The following is a 25033-nucleotide window of genomic DNA, read 5'->3' on the forward strand; positions in this document are numbered from 1 at the left end:
CATGTGGGTTTGAGACGAAGAAGTCGCCGAGTCATGTTCGGAGTGCATATTCATCCAGAAAGGAAGTTCCTTGAAGGCTGTTCGACAGAGAGGAGAAAAGGTGAAAATCTGAGGTTGCAAGGTCTGGTGAATAAGGTGGGTGCGAAATGACTTCCCAGTACCTGTGTAGTGCTATTCGTCAGTTTAGCAAAATGCGGGTGGGCGTTATCGTGGAGAAACATCACTTTATGCAGTCTTCTTAATCGTCGTTTTTGGTTTGCGTCTGCAAGATGTCACAGTTGTTGACAATAAATGTCAGCAGTGATAGTTACACCTCGGGGAAGCAATTAGTTCTACACCATATCGCCACTGTTCGTGCAGGTCTTTGTATGGGTAACTGCTGCTTTGCTTGGGCTCAGCCATTCCTTCCATTCCATGTGTTAGCATAAAGGCATCTTTTCTGTCAACAGTAACGATGCAGGGTGTTGTTCACGAGCCAACTGTTAACGAGCAAGCATAGATGTGATTTTGGCTTACAGCATTTCGTATGGATACAGTCGAGTTTTGCTGGCCGCAGTGGCCGTGCGGTTCTAGGCGCTGCAGTCCGGAACCGCGGGACTGCTACGGTCGCAGGTTCGAATCCTGCCTCGGGCATGGATGTGTGTGATGTCCTTAGGTTAGTTAGGTTTAAGTAGTTCTAAGTTCTAGGGGACTGATGACCTAAGATGTTAAGTCCCATAGTGCTCAGAGCCATTTGAACCATTTTTTGAACAGTCGGGTTTTGAACCTTCTCCATTGCATGAAAATGTCGCGCGATGGTGGAATGCACAGTTCATCACATCTGCCAGTTCTCGAAAATACTGACGTGGATCATTATAGATTAAATGCCTTTACAAGACCTTCATCAAATCCCAAAGATCTTCCTGAACGTGGAAAGCGACTAATGTCGGATAATTTCTCCTCAAAACGAGAAAACCATTTTCTTGCCGTGCTTTGTCCAGTGGTATATTCCTATACACCGCGCCAATGTTTCTGGTTGCCTCCGTTGCTCTCATCCCTCTGTTGGACTCAAGCAGAACAACATGTCGCAAATGTTCCAATTTCTCCACTTGGCCCTCCATTTTCTAGCGTTCGCAGCTCCATTCACTATCTTCAAATGACAAAATTATAATACCTAAACTCACATAGCAATACTAAATTATAAATAAAAACAGTAGATAAATAAACTCATGGCAACCGGAATACCAATACGCCAAGCAAAAACGCTATGAAATTATGCAAGAACATAATATCTACCGGTTTGACAGAAAATCTGTAAATGTATCGAAGCCATCTGTTCAAAAATGGTTCAAATGGCTCTGAGCACTATGGGTCTTAACATCTGAGGTCATTAGACCCCGTAAAACTTAGAACTACTTGAACCTAACTAACCTAAGTATATCACACACATCCATGCCCGAGGCAGGATTCGAACCTGCGAACCGCTCGGCTACACCAGCCGGCAGCCATCTGTTCAGACAGTCTGTGACCATACTGATATAGGAACAGAGACTGACTCAGAAAAGACCGAAATACTAAATGTCGTTTTTCAAAACTGTCTCACAGAGGAAGAAAGCGCTGTGGTTCCTTCTTTAAATCGTCTCAAGTACGACAAAATAAAGAATCTAAATAGCTGATCGATGGATGTAAATCAACTGAAATAGCTCAACAAAGGAAAGGGGATTTGATCTGACGGAATACAGTTTCGACTCTACACAAAATAGAGCAACAATGTGCCTTAGTTCTCTAGAGGAGCGAAGCATTCCTAATCAGTGGAAAAAAAGCACAGATCATTTCGGTTTCTAACAAGGGTCGTTGAACAGACAGGTAAAACTACGAGGGTAATACCAAAAGTAAGGTCTCCTATTTTTTTTATAAGTACAGGACTCTGTTTGTGTGGCAGTTATGAAGAGTGCTTCACGCGCTGTGTGTAAACATGCGCACGTCGCGCCTCGGTTTGGCAGCCGTTGAGAATGGAGTTCTTATTGGATGTGTGAATTGCGCGCAGCTATTCGGTTTTTGAATGCAAAGGGCACTGCGTCGATTGAAATCCATCGCCAATTGACGGAAGTGTATGGTGAGTCGTACATGGATGTCAAAAATGTTCGTAAGTGGTGTAGAGACTTTGCAGCTGGTCGGACCGAAATTCACGACGAACAAAGAAGCGGGAGACCGTCAATTTCTGTGGAGACAGTGTTCAAGGTTGAGCAAAGCATGCGTGATCTCTGCACGTTGGTTCCGAAGCACCGATCACAGAATTTTAACGGAAACATTGAACTACCGAAAGGTGTGCGCAAGATGGATGCCATGCATGCTGACTGAGAACCACATGCGGCAACGAGTTGATGCTTCCCGCGCATTTTTTCACCGCCTTGCAGCCGAACAGGTCAACTTTCTGGACTCAATTGTCACGGGTGACGAAACCTGGGCATACCACTTTACACCTGAGACCAAGCAACAACCACGCCAGTGGCGGCATCCTCCTTTGCCAAAACCGTGGAAATTCAAACAAACACAGCCTGCCGGTAAAGTCATGACAACCGTTTTTTTGGATCGGAAAGGGGTATTGTTGGTCGACTTTATGCCCACTGGGACCATAATTAACGCTGAAAGGTACTATGAGACTCTGAAAAAACTCAAATGGGCAATTCAGAACCGGAGAAGAGGAATGTTGAGCAAGGGCGTACACATTCTCCATGACAACACTCACCCACACATCGCTCGGCAACAGTTTCAGTGGAACATAATCACCCACCCAACCTATAGTCCTGACTTGGCGCCCAGTGACTATCACCTGTTCCCTAGGTTAAAAGAACATTTGGCCGGAAAGCGATTCAGCTCCGACAACGAGGTGTAAGAAGAGGTTCATAACTTTCTGAACAGCATGGCGGCGAGCTGGTATAACATGGGCATACAAAAACTGGCACAGGGTCTACAAAAATGTATCGACAGAAATTGTCATTATGTTGAAAAATAGCTAAATGTTCAAGCTGTAAACTGGTGTAAACCACTGTAGAAATAAACAGGTCTACGTATTTATAAAAAATAGGAGACCTTACTTTTGGGATTACCCTCGTATATGCCTATATCTCTGACGTCGGTCTATTGTAGAATTCTCGAACACATTTTATGCTCGCGTTGTTATGATATTTCTGGAGACCGAAAATTTCTTCTGTAGAAATCAAGAATGTACCGAAAAGAACGATCGTGTGAGACCCGGCTCGCTCTGTTCGTCCTCGAGACCCAGAGAGCAGTAGGTACAGACACCCAGATAGATTCCCGTTCCTTGACATCCGGAGGGCATTCGATAGAGTTGTGCGCTGCTGCCTAATGAACAAAACTACGAGCGTATGGCATATCACACAAACTGCATGATTTTGTAGCAAACAGAACACAGCATGTCATTCTGAATGGAGAAAAGTCATCAGTCGTAAAAATTACTTCGGATGTTCCCCAACGGAGTGCTATAGGATCATAAATTTTCATAATATATATACTAATAACTTAGCAGATAACGTCGGAAGTTCCGTGAGATTTATTGCGGATGATTTTGTTTTATACAGGAAAGTCGCAGCACTAGAAAAGTGTAGCGAAATTCAAAAACACCTCAAGAGGATCGGTGTTCGGTGCATGAATTGGCAATTTACCCAAAACATAAAGAAACGTAATGTATTGCGAAGACATAAAGAGCCTTTATCGCAGTAGCGATGACTGGAAGCAGTTACTTCCATAATACATCGAGCGGTATACATGCGGAGCGATTTGAATGGAAAGACCACATACAATTAATCACAAGGGTAATTTCCAAAAATGATTGCCTATCAAAGTCGCTGTGTCCAAACGATACATATCGAACGTGCGATCGTAAATCGATCATGCGACTCTGGTGGCGAGCGTTACGAGTATTTTTACGGTGGTCGCTACAGCAACGACAAAAGAAGAGCGTTACAAAAATTCTTGTAACTGCAAAGGAGTCAACTTACCTTACTCGTCGCTGTTGTCATCATGTGAAAGTCCATTACGGTTTTCTGGACGGATAATTTGGAATAGTCGAACCATGTATTCTACCTGATACTCGTTTGTTTTCCGCCCTGTCCGCAATGAAATTGTAAACGGTATTTGAGCATCGAAACTGTTCTTACGAAGTTTTACACGCTTCGCACCACGACATTGTACATAGTCCCTTCTTTCCTCGTCCGGTGGTTCTCCACATTTGCGACAAAAAAGTCGAACAATTTTCTGCGCTGGATAAACACGGAATTAGATTTTTCCATGTGAGAGAATCCGCCGAAGAAACGTCAAGAACAAGAGACACCCCAGTCACTAACGACATAAATCGTCTGGGATTCCCTAGAAAGTCACAAATAATTCGCGGAGGTATGTAATTTAGAGCAACTATGGGAACGACAGAAAACAGATAAAAATGACGATCACAAATAATTGATCACAACGCCCGCCACCAGAGCCGCATGATCGATTTACGATCGCACGTTCGATATGTATCGTTTGGACACCGCAGCTTCGATAGGCAATCATTCTTGGAAATTATCATCGCAAGTAAGGCAGATGCCAGACTGAGACACATTGGGAGAATCCTCAGGTAATGTAGTCCGTCAACAAATGAAGCAGCTTACGAAACGCTCGTTCGACCAGTATTTGAATACTGCTCATTAGTATGGGATCCGTACCGGATAGGACTGATAGAGGGAATAGAGAAGACCCACAGAAGGACGTTCGTTAAAAATGGTTCAAATGGCTCTGAGCACTATGGAACTTAACATCTGAGGTCATCAGTCCCCTAGAACTTAGAACTACTTAAACCTAACTAACCTAAGGACATCACACACATCCATGCCCGAGTCAGGATTCGAACCTGCGACCGTAGCAGTCGCGCGGTTCTGGACTCAATCGCCTAGAACCGCTCGGCCACCACGGCCGGCTCGTTCGTTACAGGTTTATTAAGCGCGAAAGCTTCACGGACATGTCAGCCAGGTCGAGTGGCAGGTGCTGCAAGAGAAGCGTTCTGCATCACGGTGAGATTTGCTATTAAAGTTCCGAGAGCGTACGTTTCTGTAACATTCATTCAGTGTACTGCTCCCTTGTACGTATGTATCGCGAAAAGACCACGAAGATGAAAAATTAGATTAGAGCCCACAAGGACGCTCACCAACAATCGTTGTTCCCGTGAAGTATACGCGACTGCATCAGGAAAAGGGGGGGGGGGGGGGGGGGAAGGATCCTGAGCCACATACCGTAAGGGTTTCCGGAGCAGAGACGTAGATGTAAATATAGAACTGTCTTTATATAAAAAATTATTGTTACACATATCACCCCCCCACCACCACCCCCCACACCCCTCCCAGGCAGGGGTAGAGTTCTTTCCGTTTAGTTTCGCGTTTCATGTGTTTTCTATGCTTTTCATTAAATTTTTGATGTCGATACAAGAAGCGTATTTGTGGCACCCTCTCTGCTACAAACTGCGCTTTGTGACGCTTATTTTTGACGCTTTTTTAGAAAAAGTCTTTTGGGCAATTGAAGTATTTAAATCAAAGCATAAGGCCAATCATCTCGATTCCGACACCTAGTTTCTCTTAAAACACTATCTTTTATTTATTGTTAATTAATTAATAAGTAATTGTTTGCTTGGACAAAAACTCATTCCAATTTAGTAATCCTCCGATCGCACGCAGTCGTTTGATATACGTCACTATAGCATACTGTTAGAATTTTATTTTGGTATTTTTCTAGGATTTTGATGTGTTTTTAGTCCTTACAACCGTTTTCAACCCATTTCAATCATAATACTATCAACACAATTTGCATGCGATCAGAACTGCCAGTGTATGGGCAATTCCAAATATTATTTGTATTCACTGAACTATCTCTCTATTAGCCATAAAGAGAACTTAAATTTACACAATACTTAATGGGAATCATCAGAAATGTCGTAATTCTTACTTAGGCTTGTCTGATGCCACGGAAGTGATACCACTGGGAACTTGGATAAAAGCAGTAGCTTGAGACGAAGGAGGCACATTTGGCAGCTGGACTTGCGTCGGCGGTTGTCGAGATGAGAGCATTGGCAGTTGCTGCAGGAGACGACAAATGGGCGTATGTTTCCAAGATGGAACCGAACTGTATTGCCTAGGGTGAAAGTGGCAGCAGTGATTCGCTGAGGCAGCAGAAAACTTCAGTGCACCGATATGATTTTATTGTTTCTGTACTTAACAATAATGAAGATACATTATCGAAGTTAGGTCGTCATTTACGAGGTGCATCAATAAAGTAAAGAGACTGATTTTCTTTGCAAGATGTGGCAACCCTGCAGGCTTGCGTAGGCACAATATCTTTGACCTCGGTCTATAAGCTGCTTCTAGTCCAAGAGGCACATCGATGCAACTGCTGAATCGTGAGTTGTGCTGTAATAAGTTAACACGTGTTTGTGTCTCTCGTCACGGAAATGGAACCGCATAGTATTGCGCAACGGTATGCCATTTCTTTTTGCGTTAAATTGGGTGAAAACGCGACAACTTACAGTAAGCTTCAGAAATCTTTTGGAGAAAAAAAATGGCTCTCAGCACTATGGGACTTAACTTCTAAGGTCATCGGTCCCCTAGAACTTAGATCTACTTAAACCTAACCAACCTAAGTACATCACACACATCCATGCCCGAGGCAGGATTCGAACCTGCGACCGTAGCGGTCGCGCGGTTCCAGACTGTAGCGCCTAGAACCGCTCGGCCACCGCGGCCGGCGCTTTTGGAGAGGAGGTTATGTCAAGAGCTCAATTTTGTAGTTGGCGTAAAATGTTTAGCGTAGGCAGAACGAATGTTGAAGATGAAGACCGCAGTGGACGTCCGTCAACCTCACGGACGGATGTCAACTTGGCCAGGGTGCATGAACTCGTACGATCTGATCGAAGATTATTCGTGAAAATGATTGCAGAAGTACTGAACATCAATCGAGAAACGGTTCGTCTAATAATAACTGAAGATCTTGGTATGAGAAAGATTTGTGCAAAAATGGTCCCCAAAAATCTCACACCACAACAGCGAGAAACACGGAAAAATGTGGCAGCCGATCTGTTAGAGCAAACGTAAACCAATCCAGAATTGTTAAGCCGTGTTATCACTGGTGATGAAAGTTGGTTTTTTCAGTACGATCCAGAGACAAAACGCCAAAGTTCGCAATGTTGCTCAAAGGGATCACCCAGACCAGAAAAAGCTCGAATGTCAAAGTCAAAAGTGAAATGCATGCTTGTGTGCCTCTTTGATCCCAAGGGAATTGCTCATAAAGAGTAGGTACCTCCTGGACAAACAGTTAACCAATAATACTACAAAGAAATTTTAGAAAGACTTCGTAAAAGAGTTCTTCGTGTCCGTGCCAACATTGCTGATAATTGGATTCTGCATCACGATAATGCGCCATCCCATACTGCTCTGTCAGTACTGCAATTTTTAAACTCAAAACAAATTTCACTACTACCAAAGCCACTTTATTCACCAGATATCGCTCTGTGCGACTTTTTTCTATTTCCAAGAGTCAAAACGGCGGTCAAGGGACACACCATTTTCAAACAACACAAGATGCTCAAAAAGCTGTGGCGAGGGTCTTGGAGGAAATTACAGGAGGATGAATTCCAGAGATGTTACCATCAATGGCAGAAGCGGTGGAAAAAGTGTGTGCAATCAGAAGGGAATTAGTTTGAAGGAGACAACGCAAAACTTGATTAAAACGGTAAGCAACATTTTTTTTTCACGTCAGTCTCATTACTTTACTGTCGCACCTCGTATATACCAAGGCGCAGACCTGCAATCCGGGAAAATAAACATCTACGAGATAAGTATATCCACGGGAATTGTGCATTTGGAATTAATGTTTTTTAAAATAAAAAAGTAAGCGTTCTTAAGTTTCAGTGGAGGAGGCAGAGGCAGAGGAAACTCTCGTTTTTGCTGATGGAGAGCTATGACGAGCACGTTGTTTTGTACATTCTTTTAGAGGTTTGCAATTCACTCAAGATTTTTGTTGCAACATTGCATATGGAGTACATGAAATGATTACATTTACAGATCAATAGCACAAACGGCTCTGACACATCAGGTACCGACCCATGTTGAAACACCCATACTAGTAGTACGCAGTGTAGCCTCCATAGGTGGCAATTTAGGCTCTCACTCTCGCATCAGGTCGATCGTACGGATGACGAATACTGTTCTGGGATACGTTAGGACTTGTTCACGTAGTTCTGTAAGAGTTGTTGGTTGACGAGTCGCACGAGTCACTTCTTGTTCCATCTTATACCATACGTGCTCGATTGAAGATAAGTCCAGAGATCGTGCTGGCCAGGAAAGTTCCTTCACGTCTTGCAGAGTACGTTGAGCTTCGAGGAAAGTGTGTGGGCGAACATCATCGTGCTGGAACAATATATCATCTACTTGTTCCAACAACGGCAAAAGAACAGCTGCACTTACTGCGCTCGGTTAGCGTACCCTACAGAAACAACAAACGTGAACGAGAGTTGTAACTTATTGCTATCCGGACCAGAAAGCCCAGGGTGGGACCAGTGTGTTTTGGACGAATGCACCCTACGAGACAACGTTCACCATGTGGCGAATCCGGTTTATAGTATTTCGTGACTTTAATTACTTATAAATGATGTTTCAGATAGATCAAAAAAATATAAAAATTGTTACCTCTTGTCAGCATAACAATTCGTCTGATCTCAAAAATGATTATCCCGGCTAATATTTGTCACTCTGCTAAAGAAATCTCCACTTGACGTTGTGTAGAAATGTTGCTGTAAAGTCGTGTGAGTGGCACTAAATTGCAAATCATTAATCAGATTTTACACAACTGTCTCTTAAGATGGAAGCACTTTTCTCTAGCAAAAGGGACATTTAGTCACAAAATACTACCCGCGCACATCACTGACGTATGTCTCCTATTAAAATATTTCATGTAAATCGTCCGAAATAATTAGGCTTCATACATCAGCAAATAAGAAACTGATATTACGTAACGTACTGTGAACACTATTTTTAAAGATTCAATCTGAGTTGAATTCTGTCTTTTAAAGTAGATTCGGGACCACCGGTGCACATTTATTTCCATTCATTTATATCTAACAACATTTATGTTTGTTAAAATTCTCGATTCAAAACTGCCGCGGAGATATTTTTGCTAACATGGCGGCAGACAGACGATAGTCAATTTGTCTATTGTTATTCTCGATTCCTTTTACAACCAGTTAATATATTCAGATAAAAGTCTTTAAGCCTTTTGTTCTCTATTCTTTAGAATTTAAAATTATTCTCAATGAAAAATGTTTCATACTTTTTATACCAGCTACTAGTAAACTCCGCTGTAAGTTACTAGCGCTAATGGCTGCGTTCATAATTTCGGAGCTGAAAATTAACACTTAAAAACATTAATTAGATTGGATTACAATTGAAATAAATACAAATCCACGTCTAGACAATAGCGACTTTATTTTTCAAATAATAATTAACTATATACACTCCTGGAAATTGAAATAAGAACACCGTGAATTCATTGTCCCAGGAAGGGGAAACTTTATTGACACATTCCTGGGGTCAGGTACATCACATGATCACACTGACAGAACCACAGGCACATAGACACAGGCAACAGAGCATGCACAATGTCGGCACTAGTACAGTGTATATCCACCTTTCGCAGCAATGCAGGCTGCTATTCTCCCATGGAGACGATCGTAGAGATGCTGGATGTAGTCCTGTGGAACGGCTTGCCATGCCATTTCCACCTGGCGCCTCAGTTGGACCAGCGTTCGTGCTGGACGTGCAGACCGCGTGAGACGACGCTTCATCCAGTCCCAAACATGCTCAATGGGGGACAGATCCGGAGATCTTGCTGGCCAGGGTAGTTGACTTACACCTTCTAGAGCACGTTGGGTGGCACGGGATACACGCGGACGTGCATTGTCCTGTTGGAACAGCAAGTTACCTTGCCGGTCTAGGAATGGTAGAACGATGGGTTCGATGACGGTTTGGATGTACCGTGCACTATTAGTGTCCCCTCGACGATCACCAGTGGTGTACGGCCAGTGTAGGAGATCGCTCCCCACACCATGATGCCGGGTGTTGGCCCTGTGTGCCTCGGTCGTATGCAGTCCTGATTGTGGCGCTCACCTGCACGGCGCCAAACACGCATACGACCATCATTGGCACCAAGGCAGAAGCGACTCTCATCGCTGAAGACGACACGTCTCCATTCGTCCCTCCATTCACGCCTGTCGCGACACCACTGGAGGCGGGCTGCACGATGTTGGGGCGTGAGCGGAAGACGGCCTAACGGTGTGCGGGACCGTAGCCCAGCTTCATGGAGACGGTTGCGAATGGTCCTCGCCGATACCCCAGGAGCAACAGTGTCCCTAATTTGCTGGGAAGTGGCGGTGCGGTCCCCTACGGCACTGCGTAGGATCCTACGGTCTTGGCGTGCATCCGTGCGTCGCTGCGGTCCGGTCCCAGGTCGACGGGCACGTGCACCTTCCGCCGACCACTGGCGACAACATCGATGTACTGTGGAGACCTCACGCCCCACGTGTTGAGCAATTCGGCGGTACGTCCACCCGGCCTCCCGCATGCCCACTATACGCCCTCGCTCAAAGTCCGTCAACTGCACATACGGTTCACGTCCACGCTGTCGCGGCATGCTACCAGTGTTAAAGACTGCGATGGAGCTCCGTATGCCACGGCAAACTGGCTGACACTGACGGCAGTGGTGCACAAATGCTGCGCAGCTAGCGCCATTCGACGGCCAACACCGCGGTTCCTGGTGTGTCCGCTGTGCCGTGCGTGTGATCATTGCTTGTACAGCCCTCTCGCAGTGTCCGGAGCAAGTATGGTGGGTCTGACACACCGGTGTCAATGTGTTCTTTTTTCCATTTCCAGGAGTGTAGTTATTCGGATCTCCGGGCGGGGACTACTCAGGAGGACGTCGTTATCAGAAGAAAGAAAACTGGCGTTCTACGGATCCGAGCGTGGAATGTCAGATCCCTTACTCGGGCAGGTAGGTTAGAAAATTTAAAAAGGGAAATGGATAGGTTTAAGTTAGATATAGTGGGAATTAGTGAAGTTCGGTGGCAGGAGGAACAAGACTTTTGATCAAACTCAAATAGGGGTAATGCAGGAGTAGGTTTAGTAATGAATAAAAAATAGGAGTGCGGATAAGCTACTACAAACAGCATAGTGAACGCATTATTGTGGCCAAGATAGACACGAAGCCCACGCCTACTACAGTAGTACAAGTTTATATGCCAACTAGCTCTGCAGATGATGAAGAAATTGATGAAATGTATGATGAGATAAAAGGAATTATTCAGGTAGTGAAGGGAGACGAAAATTTAATAGTCGTGGGTGACTGGAATTCGAGAGTAGGAAAATGAAGAGAAGGAAACATAGTAGGTGAATATGGATTGGGGGTAAGAAATGAAAGAGGAAGCCGTCTGGTAGAATTTTGCACAGAGCACAACTTAATCATAGCTAACACTTGGTTCAAGAATCATAAAAAAAGGTTGTATACATGGAAGAATCCTGGAGATATTAGAAGGTATCAGATAGATTATATAATGGTAAGACAGAGATTTAGGAACCAGGTTTTAAATTGTAAGACATTTCCAGGGGCAGACGTAGACTCTGACCACAATCTATTGGTTATGAACTGTAGATTAAAACTGAAGAAATTACAAAAAAATGTGAATTTAAGGAGATGGGACCTGGATAAACTGACTAAACCAGAGGTTGTACAGAGTTTCAGGGAGAGCATATGGGAACAATTGACAAGAATGGGGGAAAGAAATACAGTAGAAGAAGAATGAGTAGCTCTGAGGGATGAAGTAGTGAAGGCAGCGGAGGATCAAGCAAGTAAAAAGACGAAGGCTAGTAGAAATCCTTGGGTAACAGGAGAAATATTGAATTTAATTGATGAAAGGAGAAAATATAAAAATGCAGTAAATGAAGCAGGCAAAGAGGAGTACAAACGTCTCAAAAATGAGATCGACAGGAAGTGCAAAATGGCTAAGCAGGGATGGCTAGAGGACAAACGTAAGGATGTAGAGGCTTATCTCACTAGGGCCAAGATAGATACTGCCTACAGGAAAATTAAAGAGACCTTTGGAGAAAAGAGAGCCACTTGTATGAATATCAAGAGCTCAGATGGAAACCCAGTTCTAAGCAAAAAAGGGAAAGCAGAAAGGTGGAAGGAGCATATAGAGGGTCTATACAAGGGCGATGTACTTGAGGACAATATTATGGAAATGGAAGAGAATGTAGATGAAGATGAAATCGGAGATACGATACTGCGTGCAGAGTTTGACAGAGCAGTGAAAGATCTGAGTCGAAACAAGGCCACGGAGTAGACAGCATTTCATTAGAACTACTGACAGCCTTGGGAGAGCCAGCCCTGAAAAAACTCTACCACCTGGTGAGAAAGATGTGTGAGACAGACGAAATACCCTCAGACTTCAAGAAGAATATAATAATTCCAATCCTAAAGAAAGCAGGTGTTGACAGATGTGAAAATTACAGAACTATCAATTTAATAAGTCACAGCTGCAAAATAGTAACCCGAATTCTTTACGGACGAATGGAAAAACTGGTATAAGCCGACCTCGGGGAAGATCAGTGTGGATTCCGTAGAAATGTTGGAACACGTGAGGCAAATCTACGTTTCTAGCATTAGTAGACTTATAGAAAGCTTTTGACAGTGTTGACTGGAATACTCTCTTTCAAATTCTAAAGGTGGCAGGGGTAAAATACAGGGAGCGAAGGCTATTTAAAATTTGTAGAGAAACCAGATGGCAGTTATAAGAGTCGAGTGACATGAAAGGGAAGCAGTGATTGGGAAGGGAGTGAGACGGGGTTGTAGCCTCTCCCCGATGTAATTCAATCTGTCTATTGAGCAAGCAATAAAGGAAACGAAAGAAAAGTTCGGTGTAGGTATTAAAATCCACGGAGAAGGAAGGGACCGGTTGGTAGGACATGTTCTGAGGTGTCAGGGGATCACAAATTTAGCATTGGAGGGCAGCGTGGAGGGTAAAAATCGTAGAGGGAGACCAAGAGATGAATACAATAAGCAGATTCAGAAGGACGTAGGTTGCAGTAAGTACTGGGAGATGAAGAAGCTTGCACAGGATAGAGTAGCATGGAGAGCTGCATCAAACCAGTCTCAGGACTGAAGACCACAACAACAACAACAACAACAACAACAACAACAACAACATATAGTTACAGGTTTTCTCTTTACAGACCTCACACGTCTCACGTCCGAACAGTTCATCGGTTAGCACAGGGAGAACAACTGAACCATAATTATCGCAGATAACAAAAAAGATCATAATTGTCGTTGTCTATGAATGTAGTTCTCTGATAATAGTTTTAATTCACAGAGAAATTAAATTATTACAGAAATAATGAAATAATTATCGTCATTTTTACACGATACAGTCTTTTTCATACGTAGTATCGATAATATTTATTGAAGTTTGCGCATTTAGTTCATTTTAACATCTTGTTGCTAGAACACAGTGTCGTGGATATTACAACCAGGTCTACGTCGTAACCGCAAACGAGCATCACTTGCGTGCAGGCAGAATCTGTTTTCGTCGCAAAAGATCACGACGCACCAGTGCATCTTTCAAGTGATCGTCTGACGGCACCAATCGAGCCATGCACATCGTTGCTGTGGTGTGAGTAGAAGACGGGCTAGAGGTTTGCGTGTCCGTAGTCCCACTGCTAATAAGCAGTTCGCAACAGTCCCTGTTGACACGGCTGGGCTTACAAGCCTTCTCATCTGTGTTGTGGTAGCTGTACGTCCGCCACTGCCGCCCTTGCAATACGACAATCCTGGTTGGCGTCTGTGCTGCTTGTGTGTCCAGAACGTCGACTACTGGTGTGAAAATGTTCCCGTGACCACTGATACCAGCATCGTTGCACAACTGGTGCATCACGTCCAACTTGTAGGACGATTTTGCGAAAGGATCATCTCGGCACTCCGAAGACCACAATTTGACCCCTTTCAAACTCGTTCAGCAGTCCGTAGGAAGCTCGAGTGCATCTACATGGCATGGTCACCTATTTGGTTCACACGTTTGCATTACACTGAGCTTTCTGGCTGTGAACATTCCCTGTTAACGGGTAGACACAGACAGCGCTCTGGTAGCTATGGCGCTACGCTGTCTGTCTGCGGATGACGTTGGCACTATTATCAGTAGATCTACCATTCCCCAGGAGGTATATGCTGTCATCGGATCTTTCCAGGTCTGCTAATTTTTTTAACGACTTTGTATTATGTATCAATAATTGTAACACTTAACAAAACACACTAAGGTGAGTTGTTTGTAAAGGTAGTAGGATCAGCTGTGTTGTTGTATACAATTTAAACAGTTTCCCTCAGATGTTTCAGAGTTCTTCTGTCGCGACCACCCGACATATATCTCAGTATTTGGACGACGGTTCAAAAATGTTCAAATGTGTGTGGTTTCCTAAGGGACCAAACTACTGAGGTCATCGGTCCCTAGACTTACACGCTACTTAAACTAACTTATGCTAAGAACAACAGACACACCCTTGCACGAGGGAGGACTCGAACCTCCGGCGGGAGGGGCCGCACAATCAGTGACACGGCGCCTCTGACCGCGCGGCTTTCAACAAAGGAACATATACAAGTAAGTGATGAAGTTATGCTAATTTTTTTAGATTTATCAATTGATTAGCAGTGGGTCACTTAGTGTATGGCAACGATACACTAAACACACAGTACTATAGCTTTCAGGCTACATAATCTGTTAAAAGAAAAGACATTCTTTGTGAGTGGATCAGTTTTCTTTGCGTTTGTAATAGACTATTTGAATTGGGGAAGGTGCGCTGCAATGATTTCGCCTTCGTATTGTTCTGGTCGAGTTCTAAGCCGTAAATTTCGTTCTACAGGTGTACGAGCGGCTAATCGAAGCAATTTCAGCGTTGGCTGTCCGCTCCTTATACTGACTGATTAACACCACGTATTGATTTCATATCTTGTGGCTTTCTTTCTCCTCCATTACGAAGCTTTAGTCTGCTTATCAAAAGACCTCAACGGAGTGTAACAGCAGTGCCAGTTGTTTGCCAAAGAACAGTTATCTCACAAATAAAATATGACCTGTCCCGATCCATCACACAAGTATGTGGTTTCGTGGGTCTTGACATAATGTAAAACATCTTATGATTAATATGATACAAACTAAAAATAATTATCATCAGAGGTCCTTTGCCTCTCCATTTTCTGCGATCCATTGCTTCCTTCTTAAGGCTGCTGTTTGTTGTACCGTCCATCACGTCATCCAGTGTCTGAAATCTCTTCCTTCCTCGCTTCCTTTTCCCTCCAACATAACCTTCTAAAACTGTTTTTATCAGTCCGTCATTCTAATAAATGCCCAATCCAATTTCTTTTTCTTCTTTTTATTAGATCTAGTAACTGTCTTTTCTCTCTCACTCTTCTCAGTACTTCTTCATTTTTACTCTGTCCATCCAACTTATTCTTTCCATCCTCCGCCATGTCCACATCTCAAAAGCCTCCAGCCTTTCTCTGTCGTTCTTCCTCAAAGTCCATGTTTCAGCGCCATATAGAAGAACACTCCATACAAGACATTTTATGAGTCTCTTCCTGAGTTCTCTGTCCAGACCGCTGCAGAAAATTCTCCTTTTCTTGTAAAATGCCTCTTTTTGCCAGTTCTATCCTTGTTTTAATTTCTGTGGTGCACTTCCAGTCGGTGTTTATCCTGCTTACAAGATACTTAAAATTCTGCACCTGTTCTAGTATTTATCCATTCAGCATAATTTTTATTTCTTTATCTCCTCCTAGTGCCAATACTTTGGTTTTTCTGTGTTAATTTTTATTCCATAATTTTCCGTTGGCTTCAATGGTGTCCACCAAATCCTGTGATTCTTTTTCCCCTGCGGCTAGAAGGACCATGTCATCAGCAAACCTTAAACACCCTACTCTTCTTCCTCTAATTTCTACTCCTTTGTCAGCTAATAAGCATTGGTCAATCATATTTTACAAGCAGAGGTTGAAAAGAGTGGAAAATATTATAAATAAAAACATTAATTTGATATTCCCAAGAAGGCGAACATTGTAGTGTTACAAATACTGCCTTTAACATTTCTGTCATTTCCCGCCGAGCGATGTCAGGTAAATACTTATATTTTCATATTTCAATGAATTTATTTCAATATATTCGCGCAGATGTGTTTATTTCATTGTTTTGCGTTGCCAACACGGTATTGTCTTCCTCAATTAACGAGGAACTTTGCAGTTGCGGTCACCGTTGTGTTTTGGGCGACGGTCAGCGATCGCGAGAACGTAGCAGTCGCATTGTCTCTGCCTCGTAGCACTGAATTGTAATAATTATAACTGCAGTGTAAAAGCATTGTGATGTCAGACTGTCACAACAGAATGTCGTCTACCGAAGCGCACACTCTGTAAAGCTAATATATCAACTCTAGTTTACGGTGAACAGACTACATATATAGAGGGAATTCATTAAGAGCAGGATCGAGAAGAAATATTTCATAAAGAGACATGAGATCCCAGTACATGTTATTGGTGAATAACTTTTTTTTATCTCGATTAAAAATGAAATGTTGGAATTTTAACAGTCCAAGGCAAGAACAGGAATACAGGCAGCGAAATTTTTATTAATGAGTAGTAGTGCTTGTGTGAGTGAATGGATAACAAATATTTTTTTACAAAAAATGAAATTTAATAATTCTGCGATTTCTTCATCTCCTACATTGCGAAGTTAATACGAATCTACAAATTCGATAAAATTAAAAATAAAATACAATTCACTACATTAATAAATTTATTAAAAAGATTTGATTTGTGCAGTTCTCTTGTTTACCATGAAGTCCAGTGTCAGTGGTCACTGAAATTTTGGATGTTGGTTGATGATAATTAATATGAAGGAACAGAAAAGCAATAGAGACGGAACACCTACGGGACACCGTGCCTATTAAACAAAGCAGCGCAACACGACGCTTGCAGTTACAATAGTTGTTACAGATTCCATGTAAGTACGAAAATGAAGAAAATAAAATCGTTGGAGACTGGAAACAGTACAATCACAGACTCCTCAACGCAAACTGAATCATTTGGCGCCATAACCAGTAACTGCATGTTGTAAGTAGGTCCTAATGTAAAAGAGAAATGGCCGACACTGCAGATATACCTGAACGCCTCACCTCTCCTCCCACTCACTTCCTCCGCCACCTTCCCAGCCCTTTACTCCACCCTCCAGAGATCCCGACTCCTTCAGCTTCATATCAACTATTTTCTCTCCCGATGGCTTTTCGAGATCAACCCATCTAAGACATAGGCAGTAATTAGAGGACAAACCACCAACGGCTCTCCCCCTACCCCCATTAGGACCAAACACACTAAAGTACCACACACTTCATCATAAACTAAACCCCACCGAATAAATGCACAACAAGAATCCCACAATAGACTTAAGACTACTACCTGCCTGACAAAGGAGACTACATCTCTTCACACATTCCACACTCATAAAGCCTTAATGCGATCCACCTTCTCTTTCGCCAGTTTTACCTTGACTTTAGTACCACCAAAATTCTGTTGCTCCCTGCAAATCCTCAGGTCCCCTACACTTCTCCATCTTGCCGCCCCTCTCTCCTCTACTATACTGACTTCTTTAGATTTCCTACACTTCCCCTCGAAGATGACATCAAAATAAAACAAATAATATAAAATAGAAACATTATGTGAAAGGGCCACAGCACTTGCAACCAGTTTAGTCGTGGTTAATTTCATAACATAATAAGCACTTGCCTATATTTAATAGAAATAAAGTAAGAATATTTTGTTCGTTACATTTGCTTTGATATTTCTCTTCCAGACATTAAGTACGGTGTTCTGTAGAAACCAAAAGCAAATGAACTGTATAATTTCGTTACTTTTCACTTATGGACCGTAAACTTCATTCTATTCTTGGTCACTTAATTAAGAACACTGTACATCGTGTTACTGTATGATGGCTGATCATCTCTCGTCCTGAATCGGTGGAAGTCGGAAGTCTTCGTCCAGTAGTCATTCCTTTTTTTGCTGCAGCCAACATTACAACATTACATGGCTCAAAGTGCTGTGTGAGGTAGTCATTGTTCTCTGCCATGTTACTGTGTTGTATCTTATTCTGTTTCGTTTTGTTTCCATTTCATTCCTTCTAATAAGTGGACGTAATTGTCACAGCTACAATCTTTAATAAACATGTCAATACATAAGAGGATTTCTGATTCAGTTACGAACAACGTTTAAACGAGAGTTAAAACGCTGTATACTGTAAGCAACATTTACTGTGTAACGAAACTAGACCATTTGTTATGCTAGAACGCATTGATTTTTATGTTTGAAATATACTGGAAGATACTTGTTTCCCCATGCAAAACTAAATCACCTGACTGTAGATTATACTTTTAAAAAAGTTTATTGCCAAGATAAAAAAAAACTTACCCTTTACTACCATACTGTTGCGGCGATCGCATACTGTTCACAAATTTAAGAAATGTTGAAACTACAGAAGTTATGGAAGCACTAACCAACACAAACCTGAGAGTTAATAATTTCTTTTCTATACAGTATTGCTGCCACCTGTAGTATCCGGTATTATTTTTAATGTAAGTGCTCTGTAATGAATCACTAACAATCCAAAGCAAGTACTGTAAATATTATATCGCTCTTGTAAATGAGCGAAGCTATTTCGCATTTAGTTTTCTTTTTTATGGCCTGAGTACGAGTACAACAGATTATTCTACTCCTCCCAAAATAGAAGTCGTAAGTTGCAAAAATAAATTTTTTGTGCTGAGATATGACCCAGAAACGAGTCTTTCATGTATTATTAAGACTCTTGAGAAGATTAATTAAATAAGGTAACTTATTAATGTGTTGAACACTCTTTTACTCTAAAATACTTCTGTTCACACATTGTTATTAATGGTTTTTATAATCATGTTCAAGTATTATGCACAATGTGTGCGTTTAGAATGTTGCGTATCGCGAAAACACAATGTTAAGTTACTGCGAGAGAAAACAAGTAATTAATGCGCAAATAATTCCATTCTCACAGAATATATGAATTATTGGTAATTAAAGATCCCGAGAATAAACGATTGGAGATAAAAAGCTTTTTCATTGCCATTATTTATTCATTGAAACAATTAGCTATGTCATTATGCGTTTATTAATATCATACACTGTGGACTTTATTTTCACAGATCCTAATCTGGCGACCGCTGTACGAGGCCGAATTATTGTGTATATAATAAAAGCGTTTTATACCTTTTTCATATTCCAAAACTGGGAATAACGAAGGAAAAAGAGAGGAAAGAAGAAAGCCAAGGACTGACGAAAATCGAGAATTTTCAAGCCAGTGTTGACAAACACGAGTAACATCGGCGGAATATGGCAAGTCAGATCTTTCCTTCTCGATGGTTTCTACACAGCATAATGGCATTTAAAAAATTTCCTATGCAGATGGCAGTCAACATTCTTTCAGATCAAATTTCATTATTCCCAGTTTCAGTATTGCATGTAATGGTGGTAGAACAGCGTGCGGAGCTTCTAGAATGTGAAACGCTTTGAAATTGTTCCATGTTCATTGGCAGCTACTACGTTACGTTTCTAACAGGAGACATTTCATTGTCAGTGATATTGCCGTAGCAATTTTGGAAAACAGTAACTATTCATCGCTTTATTTTGTGCATTCCCTTAACAATAAATTTTTAAAAAATGGGGATGAAAGAGCCAAATGAGGCATTCCTGTAGAACAAGTAAACGAAATGTTTGGCAAACTTGTAAAACTTTAAATTTTGCCATGAAAACTGTTTTGAACATCCAGACCAAGATGAAAACGCAATTACTAAGTAAGATTGAGCAAATTTCTCACGCACGGAAAGGAATTTCTCGCACACCGGTAACGAAGTCCAAAGCGCAGACCGATACGTTAAATGTAATTGAACAAATTTCCCGTGCGTGAGAAGAATCTTCTTGTGTATGGGAACAATTGTTTACTACCTACTAATCCAAACTGCATGCTTATCTTGAAAGTAAAATAGAAAATGTTACTAAAATTAGGAAATAATAATATCAGAACAGTTCAGACATCATCAGGCAATGATGAAAGAGGAAACGGCCAAACCGCTAGAAGGAAAAGGTAGCCAATTAACTAATTAAAGGTTTCCCACTGGGAACAATTACAAAAAGACAAAAGGGAAAACACATTTTTAAAATGTAGAGAAGAGACTGATAGATGTGTAAATGAAATTGTAGCCAAACAATTTATTGCAGTCAAAAAAAGAACAGGACGTACAGGTAGAAAATCTCAATAAACAAATTTCAGAGGTAAAAGAGCCCGTTCTTTCTGAATTCAAGGAGTGGTGCGGATCTCTAGTAAAGAAAATCGCAACCATAAAGCAATTAAATTAAGTAATTGAAGCCAATAGCTCACTAGAAATTAGTGACAGTAACAATGCAAAAAGTCTGAATGGCACATTTGTATTGCAAGCTGGACCCAGTTCACAAACAAGTCACAATGTTGCAAACAACAATGAGAGTATGTACAGAATAGATACTGCTCCATTGACTGAAAATGCGATCTTGGAAGAAAACATTGATTGCCTGATGTTGCCAGTTTTACACCGGACAAAAAGCGAATGCATCCAGTTGTTTTTATCCGTTCATTTAAAGCAATTCTACTCCATTCATGGAAAGGAGAACAAAAAATTATATTTGTCATTGGTTATATGAAGGGCGATTCAGTACTCTGGACAACACAGGCTGCAAATAGTCGTCAAACTTACAAGAAATTTGAAACGTCATTCCTTGCAAAATATTGATCCAAAGGAGTGCAGGAACGCCTCTGAAAAGAAGTATTTAATCACGCAATAAGTGCCACGTCAGTCTCTGGTGCTATTTCGAAAAATACGTGAACATAAAATATTGGGATAAGACAACTGTGAATCTAGATGTGCTTCACATTTTGAAGTCTAGGTTGTCTGTCCAAATAAGAGAGATATGAAGAAAGGTGACAGAAAAAGATCTGACCTTCATGTTGGTACATTGATCTAATACATATAGATATTAGGGCTGCACAAAACACATCTTTCACCGGACAGAAAAATGACAATTAGTCATTCAACTGAGATAATGCAACTTCAGAGAACACGGAAAACCGCTGCTATCATGGAGAGCTGCTCATATCGAACAGTTGCTATCATTCATGTAGTGAAAGAATGCAATGCGAGAGATGCAGTAATCACAGTAACAACCATAAAGATAATAATAGGCGTGGTGATTCAGGCGATTGCAGCACAGACATGGTAACAGGCACGAGAATCGACCTAGGAACCATGAGCCCAGAGTGTACGTGACGCAAGTCCACTCTGACTCGACTCACAATAATTCAGAGAATTAGTTTAGGCTAGAAAGACGCCCTCTGGGCCAGGGTGTTTGAATAGTGAGTGGATGCAAGCTTGTGGAGGCAATTAGCTCCTAATCTAAACCCGTGAATACCCAGGCTATGATGCAGATCGTATTAGGGAAAATAATGTTTACAGACTCGTCCCTCATTGTAGAATGCCTGATAACAACTGCATCACAGGGACTGATTTTTTTGGGCGAGGAGGGATGCAGTTATCAACCTCTTTGCTGGTAAACTATGTGTAAAAGTATACTGTCATGACATCACTACAGATTTCATTACTGTAGCTACTGGCCATGGTAAATTTTGACAGGGAGTAAAAGTGAGATTTGTGCATAGTTCACAGATACTATCCAGCAGAACGGTGACTACAAGACTGACAATGTAACATGTGCCATAAATGAGAAAATAAACGAGTCATACTCTCTCCATTGCTACACAAAGGATGGAATTAGAACAAGTATTGAAATGTTACGATACTATTTTTGAGGAATGTCTCGGTATTATCCACGGATACAAACGTAAACTAGATGTATATCCTCACGAAACAAACTGCCACAGTTCCTATAGCTTTCCGTGGGCCAAACGACCAGCAGTAACAAAATAAGTTAGGAAATTGCTACACTGGGGCGTAAATGAACATTCAAAAAGTCTATGTTACATTACATTGCTTGCCACATCAAAGCATACGTCTAAGCTAGACACAAGGGCTAAAACAGGATATTAGTTCTTGTCAGGATCCAGCGAGGAAACTTGGAAGAAAAGATTCATAGCTGTCAAGGAGTAAAATATCTATCAATTACCGATCATACTGGCGGATCCCACCTGCCAGAGAATCACACAAATATACGGCTTTTGTTTTTGTTGGAAAAAGCTAACAGTGTACAGAACTGCCGTTTGGTTCTAGAGTGCTTACCTCAGAGTGAGATCCGGCATCAAAATCCGGACATGAGTCAGGATTTTTTCCTCTAAACAGATGCATCAGATATTGGTCTGGTGGCATGTCCGTTTTTGGACACTTCTCTGACCTCTACCTGTCCATCTCCTTCTAATGGTACTTGAATTACGTAACCATTACGGCAGCTCACCTCAACCTCTCGATACCAGCAATATTCTACTGTGTTTCCTTAAAGTAGTTAACATATTTCTGAGCAACATTCATATTTGATTTCATTAATGTAGAGGTACTTTGATACATCGATATGTTTATGTTGCAATGATATTATTCTTATGTGAATTCTTTCTTTTGTCACTATGATCTTTGAAGTACTTGTAACTCTAATTTTTGGGGGAGTAAGCGGTTGTTAGAGAAAGCCAAGTCTTAGACGTCATGTTGGAAAGACGCAAATTGTAGTCAGTTTATAAAATGTCAACTTTAACAGTGAAGAAGATATTTTCAAGTATGTTTTAGTTTGTGAAGTGAAGTGATATTGCAACAGAAGTAATAAAGAAGTGTAACTTAAATTCGGAGTGTTGATTACTTTTTTTACATCACCATTGTCTTAACTGGCAAAAGTTTAATCTTCAAGAATGGTTTATGAAACACATCTATAAAACTTTTGAATATCGCAGAATAACACCTAGGCCTTTCTGCATCCGAGCTTGGAATCATCACCACCTAGATTTTCGACGATTGAGCCATGATTTCCAACGTGACCAGCGTGGGAAACACGAAAAGATGAGTGCCAAGTTTATCCATTATTTCATGAAATGACTTTATCAACTGTGCTCTAATGACACCTGCCACATAATATAACTTTGTTGTTGCCCGAAAATGCAGTATTTAGCAGCGTGAGCAACTCCATAATCATAATTAATTTTTGACCTTTCTTGTGGTAGGGTTGTTACATCCTTCTGCCCTCTTTCTCTGCCCGACTCATTCTCCCCTCTGTCACTGTCCATTTCATCCTTCCCCCTTCTCTCTCCTCAACCATGCCCATCCACATGTATACACCCTGGGACGCATTCCAATACTACAACACTCCAATCATGCATAGCAGCCTAGATGTCAGCCCTTATGAGCACTTTTCACTCTCACCCACACCTCTACGGGAGCTAGGTGTTACTTATCCTCACAGCACTTCTTTCGAGACAGTAAGTAACATTGTAACGTTCTTTATAAAATTAATGTGTTTGTTTGCCAATGAATATGAAATGGATGAAGTTTGTGTATGCAAATTTACTGTGTAACGGGTTGTTGAGCAAATGGTGTGTTAAATCAGTTTTACTGTAATCCAAAAAATAAACAACTTAATCTGGAAAACCAACACGCAATGCCCATAATGCAATCTATCCCCTGAAATTTAGCCAGTATCGTGAGCACCGAGTTGTATGGCCCTGTATAATAAACCGACAAAATTCTCTGTGCAAATAAACAATGAAATAAATTTTCCTTAGCTCTAGAGTCGCAACGAATGTAATCTTGGTATTCTGTTATCTCCACGGTAGCCACAGAAAAAATTCAATCTCGGCACAGCGAAGTGTAATGCCGGCCATGAAATACCTTCGTACAAATAATATCAGTAGATTGGTTGATAAATGAATAACCTTACAAATGTTCAGTGAAAATGCTTGGCTCAGCACTATGCAATGCTGCCTGCATTGAAACTATTACATATATTAACACTTATCTGATACTGACACATTAAGATTTTTTCTGATTCTGATTGAAAAATAATTTCTCTTAGAAAAATATTCATTGGATTTAAATAAAAACGACATGGAAGAAGGTACTGATAAGGGGATATCCTAAGACCGAATGCTTCAGTTTGAAAATTGTATTCAATATAAAGTTTCACCTTCACAAAATGCGATATAAAACATTTTACGTTAATTTCAAAATCAGTGAGCTTCTGAATTGCTTTTCCAGTTCTCACTTACTGTTGTAATTAAAAACACTTGGATCGTTACATGAGAAAAACGTCTGACATCTTTTGACAAAATAGATTCCAAAACTTAACTTCTCTATTTCAGGCTTACAAAACACACAAAGTATTACAAATCGGATGTACATATACATTACATCTGATGGAAAATACTTGGTTCCCACATTCAAGGGTCAATATTGTAAAATTCAGCAAAATCCACATATCACGTTGCTGCGTACCTAAAACTAAATATACAAAATTTCATTACCTTACAAATTTGTTCCAGTTGTTTTCCCTTTGAGTTACAGTACACATTCATTACTCTTCTATAATTGCCATGGAGAATGGTCAATATCTGTTAACCATCAGTATCACTTAAATTCTTGATAATCTTACAGCCTCACAAATTAATAATAATACACACTTTACACTTTTATATAAATAACTATGACCTAACATTTACTGGCTCTGTGTGAGCATAAACAATATCATTCATCACCTCATTTTATGAAACTGTATTATTCTGCGTCCGTAGACCAACATCTAAATTCTCACAGCGAGCCGCTAGCTTTAAGTCTCACATCCTATCTGTAACAAAATAATCTTAGATGCATGGATTATGACAACATACACTGGACAA

The sequence above is a fragment of the Schistocerca nitens genome, chromosome 7 (genome assembly GCF_023898315.1).
Source record: "Schistocerca nitens isolate TAMUIC-IGC-003100 chromosome 7, iqSchNite1.1, whole genome shotgun sequence".
In the NCBI taxonomy this organism is placed as follows: domain Eukaryota; kingdom Metazoa; phylum Arthropoda; class Insecta; order Orthoptera; family Acrididae; genus Schistocerca; species Schistocerca nitens.